General features: G+C 32.0%; 1 pseudogene; it reads right to left on the bottom strand.

The window, feature by feature from the left end:
- Positions 1-2,872: 2,872 nt before the first annotated feature.
- LOC111020947 (palmitoyl-monogalactosyldiacylglycerol delta-7 desaturase, chloroplastic-like) lies at positions 2,873-8,215 on the bottom strand (annotated as a pseudogene).
- Between the last annotated feature and the right edge of the window lie 1,571 nt (positions 8,216-9,786).

Here is a 9,786-nt window from a genome sequence, read left to right as displayed (position 1 = left end):
TCAATTTGAACTTTCTGCAATTATACAAAAGAGTACATGAGAATCTCATTTCAATTTTATTACTTTCTGTTCTAATCCAAGTTCAATTCTATTTATAAAGGAGAGAAATTAGATATTGTCCTGTAATGCATGCGTGTTTATCAAGCTGTCATGCGTCCTCTTGAGGTGGTGTAGTAGCATCCTTGCAATACTCTCGTGCTGTTCAGGATTTTCAGTCAGTCGCTCTTTCTATCCTGGAATATGTTATCTTGTGTCACCCAACACCTGCTTCACCCTCTCAGGTAAAGGCAGCCCCCGAGTGGTGCACTGTCATTCCTCTCACCCATTTTTTTGTCCAACTCAACATTCTTTGGAAGGTTTGAAATTTCTTTTACTCTTATATTACCCTCTTTTCAAATTGCTTAAATGTATGAGGTGTGGATTAATATTGGATAGGAAGATTGCAAAATCCATTTTACATTACTGTATAGGAGGTCATTTTTGTGTTCTATACATGGTAACCTTACGTGATTTTGTGAATCTCTACAATATTAGTTTAATTTGTTTAACATACTTGATTTGATTTTATATTAATTTCACAGTATGTTTAGTTTCACATATTAGTTTCTGTGTATTTGATTTTTGAAGGTTGACATCTTCTCATTTGTGTAAATATTGTTAATTTGAAGTTCGTTCCTTTAATTTTCAATTTTCAAATGATATTGAGAAAATAATTTTTAACTACCTGTGTAGTGTTTTTCTTGTGAATTTTTGTTAAAACCCTATAAATAAATGAAATTCTTAACCAACTTAATTTTACAAAATTGCAATTATTTTTATGGTTTTGTTTACAAAAATATCAAGTTGAGAATCAGTAATGTTCTTTTTGTGAATAGAATTAGTAAGGTTCTTTTTTGAATTTTTTTCCTAAAATTCATAAATACATGAAAGTCCTCCGGAGAAAGTAGTATTTCTTTTTGGATTTTATAAATTTTATAAATACATAAAATTTTCCATTAAAATAATTTTTAATAATCAAAAAAAATTTATCATAAAACAATTTAAATAAATTTAAAAAACCACCCACAAATTTTCTAAAAAATAAAAGGGAGATCGAGTCTTTTTCAATTTATTAAATTCCTTAAATACATGGAATTTCTATTAAAAATAAAGTACTATATATTTGAATGGCATTCATGCCATCCATAATAATTAATTCATGTGTTTAAGAATGCATTAATAAATATGGGACATGCAAAAGTAAAATCAGATAAACTTGTGTAGATATTCAATAATTTAATAAATTTGATAAAAATAAAATAAAATACTGGTAACTGTTTTTACAGGTTTTGTTGGTGCTAACAACTTCCCTACACACAAATGGACTCCCGAACTCATCTAATTTATGCAGACCAATTTTGTTTATTTTATTTTGGGTGACCAATCACACCCTCAACATGGTTGGTGGCGACTCCAAATTCTTTTATTTTGAGAGACTCTTAAAAGAGGATGTCGGCCGCCCCGTGTCGCAATCACGTTGCAACACATCTCCGAATCGTTGTCGTGATAGTTAAAAAAAAAACACACACACACGCACACAACCCGACAACTCAACCTTAAGTATTCGGTTAAGTTGGGTTGACCATTCTAATTCAAACCTGACAGTTCTTATATGGCCAACCTGAAAATTTGGGTTGATTTCAAAACTCCTGCTAACCCAATCCAATCGGTGAACACCCGAACTAAACTGACATTGTCATGTCTTTTTTAAGTTATTCATGCATTATTCTGAAGTAAATTTTAAGATTTAAAGGAGGTAAACAATAATCTCTCATAATTGAGAGAGTATTTCAATTACGCGTACGAGTGAATATAAACTCCCACCTTATAATAATTTTGATTTGAGACTTTTTATTTGAAAAAAGTTAAACTCATTTATTCCTCAAACGTCTATCAATCCGATGATATTTTAATACTTGATCGACATGATCCAAACGCCTGAAACCTTTGTTAATTTTGCAAAAAAATATACTGAGTGTATTTGGACAGCTATGTTTATTTTTAATATATTCACAAACATTTATTTTATCAGTTGCTCTTTCACCATAGTTCATAAATTTGTTTTACATCTATTAATTATATCTCAGTGTTTTAAGTATAGTTTAACTAAACAACTGCGTACATATATATAGTCTAACAATGAACTAAATCCCTCTTTTGAGCTATTATAATTAAGTGGAAGAGTCCACATTATCCAAGAGCCAAATCTAAGGGGAATCACTTATAAACTTTCTAATTCAGAAAAATTAGGATATATAATACAAAACTCAATCCTTAAAGTGATCGCAAATTTTCACAAATATCTCATATTATCGTGTTATTAAAACATGTTAAAATGCGCAAACAAGAATTTAGGTTAGCGATAAAGGAAACCTGTCTATAATGAAGAAGTGATCATGAGTTTCAGTCTCCCATCCCTACTTGTTGTACTAAAAACTTCCATCCCTACTTGTTGTACTAAAAACTAAAACATGTTAAAATACTTACATGGATATATAACATATAAAAGTATCCAAATACTTTGAAGAGAAGAAAAACACAAACACGCTCGCTCACAAGACTATCCATCAATAATATACTTAAGATAATATATTATAAATGATCTATATAGTGTCATCATATTATTAAAATGAACACACACACTGAATCACAAAGTACTGATACATATAAGACTATCTTTGGAATAATCTATCTAGTATCATCCTGTTATATATTAAAACATCTTAAAAGTGTGCTATATGGATATAACATTAGTCTTCACATACTTTTAGAAGAGAAAAAAAGCACTCACTCGCAAAGCATCAATTCTTGGACACAATCTCTTTAGGAATTATCAAATTCTTGTACGATCCATTGCCAACTTTTGCTTGTGGAATTGAGATGGTCATTTCACATTGGTGCCAATCCCATAGTCTGAAGGAACAAGACAACCCACCAAGTCAAGTCAAATTCCCACCATTGAAGACCATGTCGAGCTGAATATTCAAAGGCATGGTGGTTATTGTGCCAACCCTCCCCGAACGGAAGCAACCCAAATACCCTGTGAACAAAAATACCAATTTGATCATAAATATGATTACTAAGAAAAACAAATCAAATCTAAAGCAGAAACATGAAAGAGACAACACCAATTGTTCTTCGACAGATTGGTCGTGTTCCATCGTCGGTAGCCCCATATGTGGCATGCAGAATTTATAAAGAAAGTAATGTGCAGAAACCAAACAAGCCTCACCCCCTGCCATGCAATGCCATCAACGATCATATCAAACTCTCGTTAGAACTAATATACTATTCTTAAAATTTATTATTCAAAAACAAAATTGACACACACCAATATTCGTGTATGATGAAGAGAAAATATTTAAAGGGTGTATTTAAAATGTGAAAATTTAAATTAAAAAATAGTTCATAAACTAGCTAAACCATCATTATAAAACATGATCTAACCATATAATAAATAGATCAATGAAAATGAATTATAATCGCATAAAAAGTAAGAAGAAGTTTGAATTTTAATTCGTTCTAAAAATAAATAAGTGGGAGCTTTGAATTACTAATTACAAGTACTTGTACTCTTTTACAATGCATAATAAATAGGGGATGCAGAAATTCAAATGTTAAAAATGGAAGTAGATGAAAGATAACAGTGTTCAAGTTACCATTCCCCAAACACAAAGGGAAGTCCTCCCATGGCATAGAGGACAAGTGCAAGAGCAGTGGGATGAAGAATGTATGTTCTTCGAAGAAACCTATAAAATGCTTGCTTTTGTAAATCATCCACATTATTTGGTCTTCCATACTTGACTTGTGCCACAAATATATTGCTAAAACGCTTTCGTTTGGTGTCTTTTTCCTCGAAATCTTCAACATTTTTGGGGCGAACTTTTTTGTCAAAAGTATAGGTGTCAAACATCCAAGTTATGTGGCTAAACCAAAATCCTTCTAAAGGGTTGTGTGGATCTCTTTCGATATCAACGAACTGATGGTACTCACCCAATCAATTAGACCATCCTGGAATAAAATTTGTCAGTAATAATGAAGAAATTATAATAACTATAACACATGCACAATTATTGAAAAAATAAAACACTAAACCTGAATAGTCGAAGATAAGCGAACGAATACTCGAGCTATTTGGGAAGCTTGAAACTTTTATGTGCGAGATTTCCGATCATACTCATTTTTATCTTCAAGCTCTTTCCCTGTTGCCTCCATTGATGAAAACCACAAGAAAAAGCTAAGACAACACACAGCAGCAAGTTTTCTTTTCTTCTCTACTACTCGGTGTATTTATAGTGAGATTGAGTTGCATGGAAGATATCGATTTACCGATAAACACCTAAATATTATCCTTTTTAAAATACGTATAGGTTACAAGTTCATTTCTTAAACTTTTTAGGCTTTGATTGTGTTTAATAGATCTATAATTTTGAAAGTTATTTGATAGGTCAAAGATATTTGACATTTTTAAAGGTCATGAATTGATTAGATACAAAATTAAAACTTTATGCACCCATTAAAACTTTCGTTCATCCTTCTTGCTCGTTCTGATCTCGATTCACAATTGAAATTTTACCATTTCCACCATAGGTTGAGGTGTGAAATTCTCTTCATATCAACTACGATCTCAAACTGAGCCTTAATCATGTTCGGTTGCGGAACATTTCTCTCTCTTTCGCTTGTGGATGAGGAGCCGAAGGTTTGGCTATTCGGTCTTAATCGAACTTAGTCCAACGAATCTCAATCCATATTCTCTGTATATTATCGTTTTTTTTTTTTCCATTTTCTCTGATGCTCTACCGCTCAAAATTTCCACAGACTCGATGATTCAACCTTGCGAATCCTGGAATTTGTTTCCGTTTCCAAAGACGTGAAGTCGGTGATTGTAGCCAAACCAGATTTAAAGAACTACTCAGATTTGAATCTGATTCTATCATTCGCAAAACAGTAAAAAAAAACTGATGATCAAAAGCTTATAGTCTTTCAGTTTCTGGTTGGAGACACTCAGACGAGTCTTCTTTTGCATAATTATCTGTTTTCTTAGAATATCATAAATTTTGCCAATAGCTTCTCGTCCCTAGTATTATTATATTTTTGTAATTTTGTCTAATCCATAAATATGTTCTTCTCGTGATAAGGAAGTCGTTTGTTAGTCACTTTTTCTTGCACCATAAATTATGGTGCCTTGAAATTGACTCACTTTTCAATTATTGTTGCTTTATAATGGTCTTGCTGTTGCTCCATAATCGAATAAAATTTTCTAATCAACCCACCGTATTAGCTTAGGCTTTTTTTTCCCCAATAATCATACCCATATTAATCTGACTTGCAGTATTTTGATTTTGAGTTTGATTTTTGTTTTGATTTTATGGTTAGAAGTCAATTACTTGTTGGTTGGATAAGATGATTCTCATCTCGTGGGTTAAGAGACTGATTTTTAAGTCAGGATAAGAGGTTGTTTTTGTTTTGAGTTATCCAAATCCATTCTAGATGGCTAAAAAATTAATTTATGAAACTATAATTATCAAAACTTATGCAAACCGAACCTGCCAATGCAAATTCAAAGGTTTTTTTTTCTTTACCTCTTTTTTTTATGAAACTCTGTGTCTTTGAAATTTTATTGGTTGGAAATATAACATTGAAATAATGTTAGTAGGAGATTTTTCCATTATGTTAACGCTTAGTATTTGTTTGGGGCATGGGAACAGTAATAAACTTACGGAAGAATGAGATGTGCTGCTAAAATTATAGCAAAAGTTATATCAAAAAGAAGAAATATAAACTAAGAGGCTTAAGATTCAAGAAGGGAGGGAATCAATTCACTGAGATGGAGTAAGCTGTCTAACCTCAAATACTCCATGGGCTATAAGCTGATTGGTCCAACAAAACAACTGAGCCTGATATACAAAAACAAATAAACTTCAAACAAACTCTCATTTGATAATTCAGCCATCTCCTAGCATTACATTATTTGTAGTTTTCTTTTGTTTTTTTGTTTTTTTTTTTATCTTCCAAGTTTCAACTAGATTATATCAGATTCATCTGTTTCCAACGCTTGCCACATGTCCCATTTACAAGCTTATACCGATAGTAAGTACAGAACCCCCTCAAAGGAATAAATTTCAATCCAACTAACGAAGACCCTGAATTTAAGAAAACTGTCAGATCTGTACATCTCAACTCAAACCTACCTACACATAAACTCGCATCTCATAACAAAAGTTAGTGTTTACCATTTATATTTAAGCTAAACCATTCTCATTAAAACGGAGACTAATATTACTATTGCTTTGAAATTCAAATGACCATGTTGCTCTCATCCCTCACCATGATATTTCCCCGTTTTTGTAATGTTTTATATTATGTGAGTTACGTATCAAATCGTAATCAAGATCTCTTGTTGAATTTTTTTGGGGATTCGAGTTGATAAATGACATCCCAAATGATGTTCTCTGTAAAAGATGTATCGGCTTTCTTTTTGTGGATTACCATTTATTAATTGGGTCATTGTTAGTTTGGTCTTTTTGCACATGATTGTAATTGACTCAAAAACATGACCTGATGGAATTTACTGAAATTTTTTGACTTCATACTCACTTAATAGATCATTTGTGCAAAGTTAACCCGAAACCTAAAGAACAGATCGTCTAGTTCCATACAAATTATCAATCTTAATTTCCTAGGTAGTCTCTTACTTTAGTCTTTCCGTGGGAGACATGTCTTCTGGTCTATTCATGAGAGTCTTAGTATATACAAATTGTCTTATGTTTTATCTTTGATCATTAACAAATAAGATTTTCATAATAAAATGTTTTGCATGATCCAATGTTTCTGCCAATTGTACTGGTATGTCTTGAGTTTTTTTATCTTGAGTAATATTTGAGATGATCTTCATTGATATTTGTTTTGCAATTTTTACTCAATATTATTTTCGTCTTACTAGAAAATATCTTATTTTTGTCTTTAAACTTTTTATTTATATTTTTAGTCGGAACTTAAATCTCAAGTGATTGATGGTACACTTGACATGAACGAAGCTGAGATTTCTGTACAAGTCTTTTGGACGAGAGAAACATGGAAGTGTTCGAGGTTATGGAGTCGGTTTACTCCTTCTTAGTTGTTTGGATCATTTTCCAAAGTTTATGATCTTCAGTGACGCACAGAACGACGTCTTCAAGAATCTGAACAACAAAGAAAAGTTGAGGTACAAAGACTAAAAGATCAAATTACTGAATTAGAAAATGATTTTGAGCATGGATTTCAGCAATTATGGCTGACATAATGCGAAAAATCTTAAAGTGGGGGTTAAAAAATCTTTTTTGTTTTAGGGATTTGAAGTATTTGTATTATTTGAATTAGTTTTACAAATATAGCTTTCTCGGCCTTTTGGCTAATTCAAGTGTTAGAATTAGTTTAAGAAATATCGTGATTACGGTGTTGATCGTTTTTGTAGTAACTATTGGTTACACTAAATAATATTTTGCTTGGATTGGATATAGTTTAGAAATTATGAATTTTAACTCAGAAAAGTAATTTAATTTTTCTAAAAAAATAATATTAAATTCAAATGGTATTATTCTATTTCATTTTTCCAACGATTTATAAATGTCAATAAATAACTTTTTCTCAAGGTTTACAAATTGCTGAGAATATGATTATGATCCTTGAATATAGTAAAAACCTTCGAAAAAATATTTGAAACTAATTATTTATTGACAACTGATTTAACAATTATCGAAGACTAATAACTTTTGAAAATTATGAATTTTTTAAGGTTAATTGAACCTTCGAAAAAGATAAAACCTTCGAAAAAGCTTTTTCGACCGTACTTATTTCGACGGTTTTTGAAGGTTGACTGAACCTTCGTAAAAAGATTTATCGAAGGTTTGTTTTATTTGAAAATACTCAATTTTCTTGTAGTGTTACCGATCATCATAAAAAGTGGTCGATGAGTAGATGAGTGCATGACTATTCGAGGCAAGATACAAGTAACAAGAACCTTTAGTGACAAAAAGTGGTCGATGAATAGATGAGTGCATGCCTATTCGAGGCAAGAAACAAGTGATACTTTGTTCGATGGGAGGATTGTTGGGTTTGTAAGGAGTGAAAATAAAGTCCCACATTGAATAGGAAAGTGAATGATCATGTATATATAAGAGAGTACACTTACCTCCATTGGTATAAGGCCTTTTGGGTGAAACGAAAAGCAAAGCCGTAAGGGTTATCCCAAAAGCAAACAATATCATACCATTTCTACAATATTAATTAATCAAATAATTAACATTTAATTATTTAATCCAAAAATAGAATCATATTCTAAAGCAATTTCCTCATATAACCAATAGTTGTAATGTACATCTTATGCACATTATTTTTAATCTATAGTTTTAATATGAATCCTATTCATATTGATCTTTTATTTGAATTTGATTCAAATAATTTCTCTCATAATATATAGTTTCAATTTAGAATTAACCATATATTATAATGTATCTATATACATATATTCTCTTGAGAAATTTGAACCTTTCAAATTTATTCAAGACCTTGATCCTCGTTTTATCCATTGTGAGCTAGCAAGGAGACCTAATGGACCTACGGATTAGAAGCTCTAACGATACGAAATTAATCGGTCAAACTCTCGAGTTAATAAACATTCGTTAACTACGGGTCACTCCACTAAAGACCCGTAGCTGCACTCTTCTCACTGCAGAATGTTTTCATGTCCACAGATATACGACCATTAATGGCAAGTTCATCCTTCATGAGTGCTTGTGACTTCAGTTATGTCAAATTACCATTTTACTCCTGAGTTACATCTTACTCCTTAAATACTATTGCTCCTCCAATGAACAACTCGATTATGCTCCAACCAATAACTGAAAGTCCCTCTCGGGTCAATGAGAGGGTGGGGCCACTTATTTAAGTCCCGGAGTCAGCATTTAAAAGAACACTCATCTACTCCTCGAGAGTTGGGAAGGAGTGAATTTCATCTCGTGAATTTATGTTCCCAGCTCTCAATTCGGTTTCATCCCCAAAATGCTAGAAATATTGAGTCGGCGACTCGGGCCACTCTCACCCAGACAGATCAAAGAATGAGCCCTAACGGACAAGAGTCCATAACTCACTCAAGATTCAGAATGTGTTGTCTGGTCATCCTATAAATTAGCAATCTATTAGTTAACGACGTTACATCTAAAGATCGTCTATTTCCTAGTCCAGTCTTATACAAACTCATTGTATATATAGGATACCCCACGCGCATGTCTCTACACAAATGACCTAAATTGGGTCGTCTGTAACATTTACAAAGTGGGTCGTATCCATAGTGTTGTCAGGATAAGGTACCCAGCCTTATCCATATACTATAGACCCTTTAGGTTCTTCTCGAGACATTATCCACTTGTATATCGATGGTATATCAAATATATACCTGGTATGTATATTGTCCTTTGTTACATACAATAACCTTGGATGTTTAGTTTATTGGATTTAGACAATGCATTACTATGAATTCCAACAACAAATTGATTGAATAATATTTTATTGAATATACATTTGTTTTTACATAAATACAAATTACGAGTTTAGGGCAACACACCCAACACATGCTTCAACCTCAATTTTGGATTATGGATTGGATTTAACCAAAATGCAAGTGATCTTACTTAGCAGGGTTTCAACCTCGATCTTGCAACGGGTTTGATTTAATGAACTTAGCTTGGCGCAGACTTCAACTTCAATCTT

This window comes from Momordica charantia (genome assembly GCF_013281855.1).
Source record: "Momordica charantia cultivar OHB3-1 chromosome 8 unlocalized genomic scaffold, Mcharantia_2.0 BLBB01000008.1, whole genome shotgun sequence".
NCBI lineage: Eukaryota > Viridiplantae > Streptophyta > Magnoliopsida > Cucurbitales > Cucurbitaceae > Momordica > Momordica charantia.
Note: the sequence above shows the minus strand (reverse complement) of the source record. Positions and strands in the feature narration are given on the sequence as shown.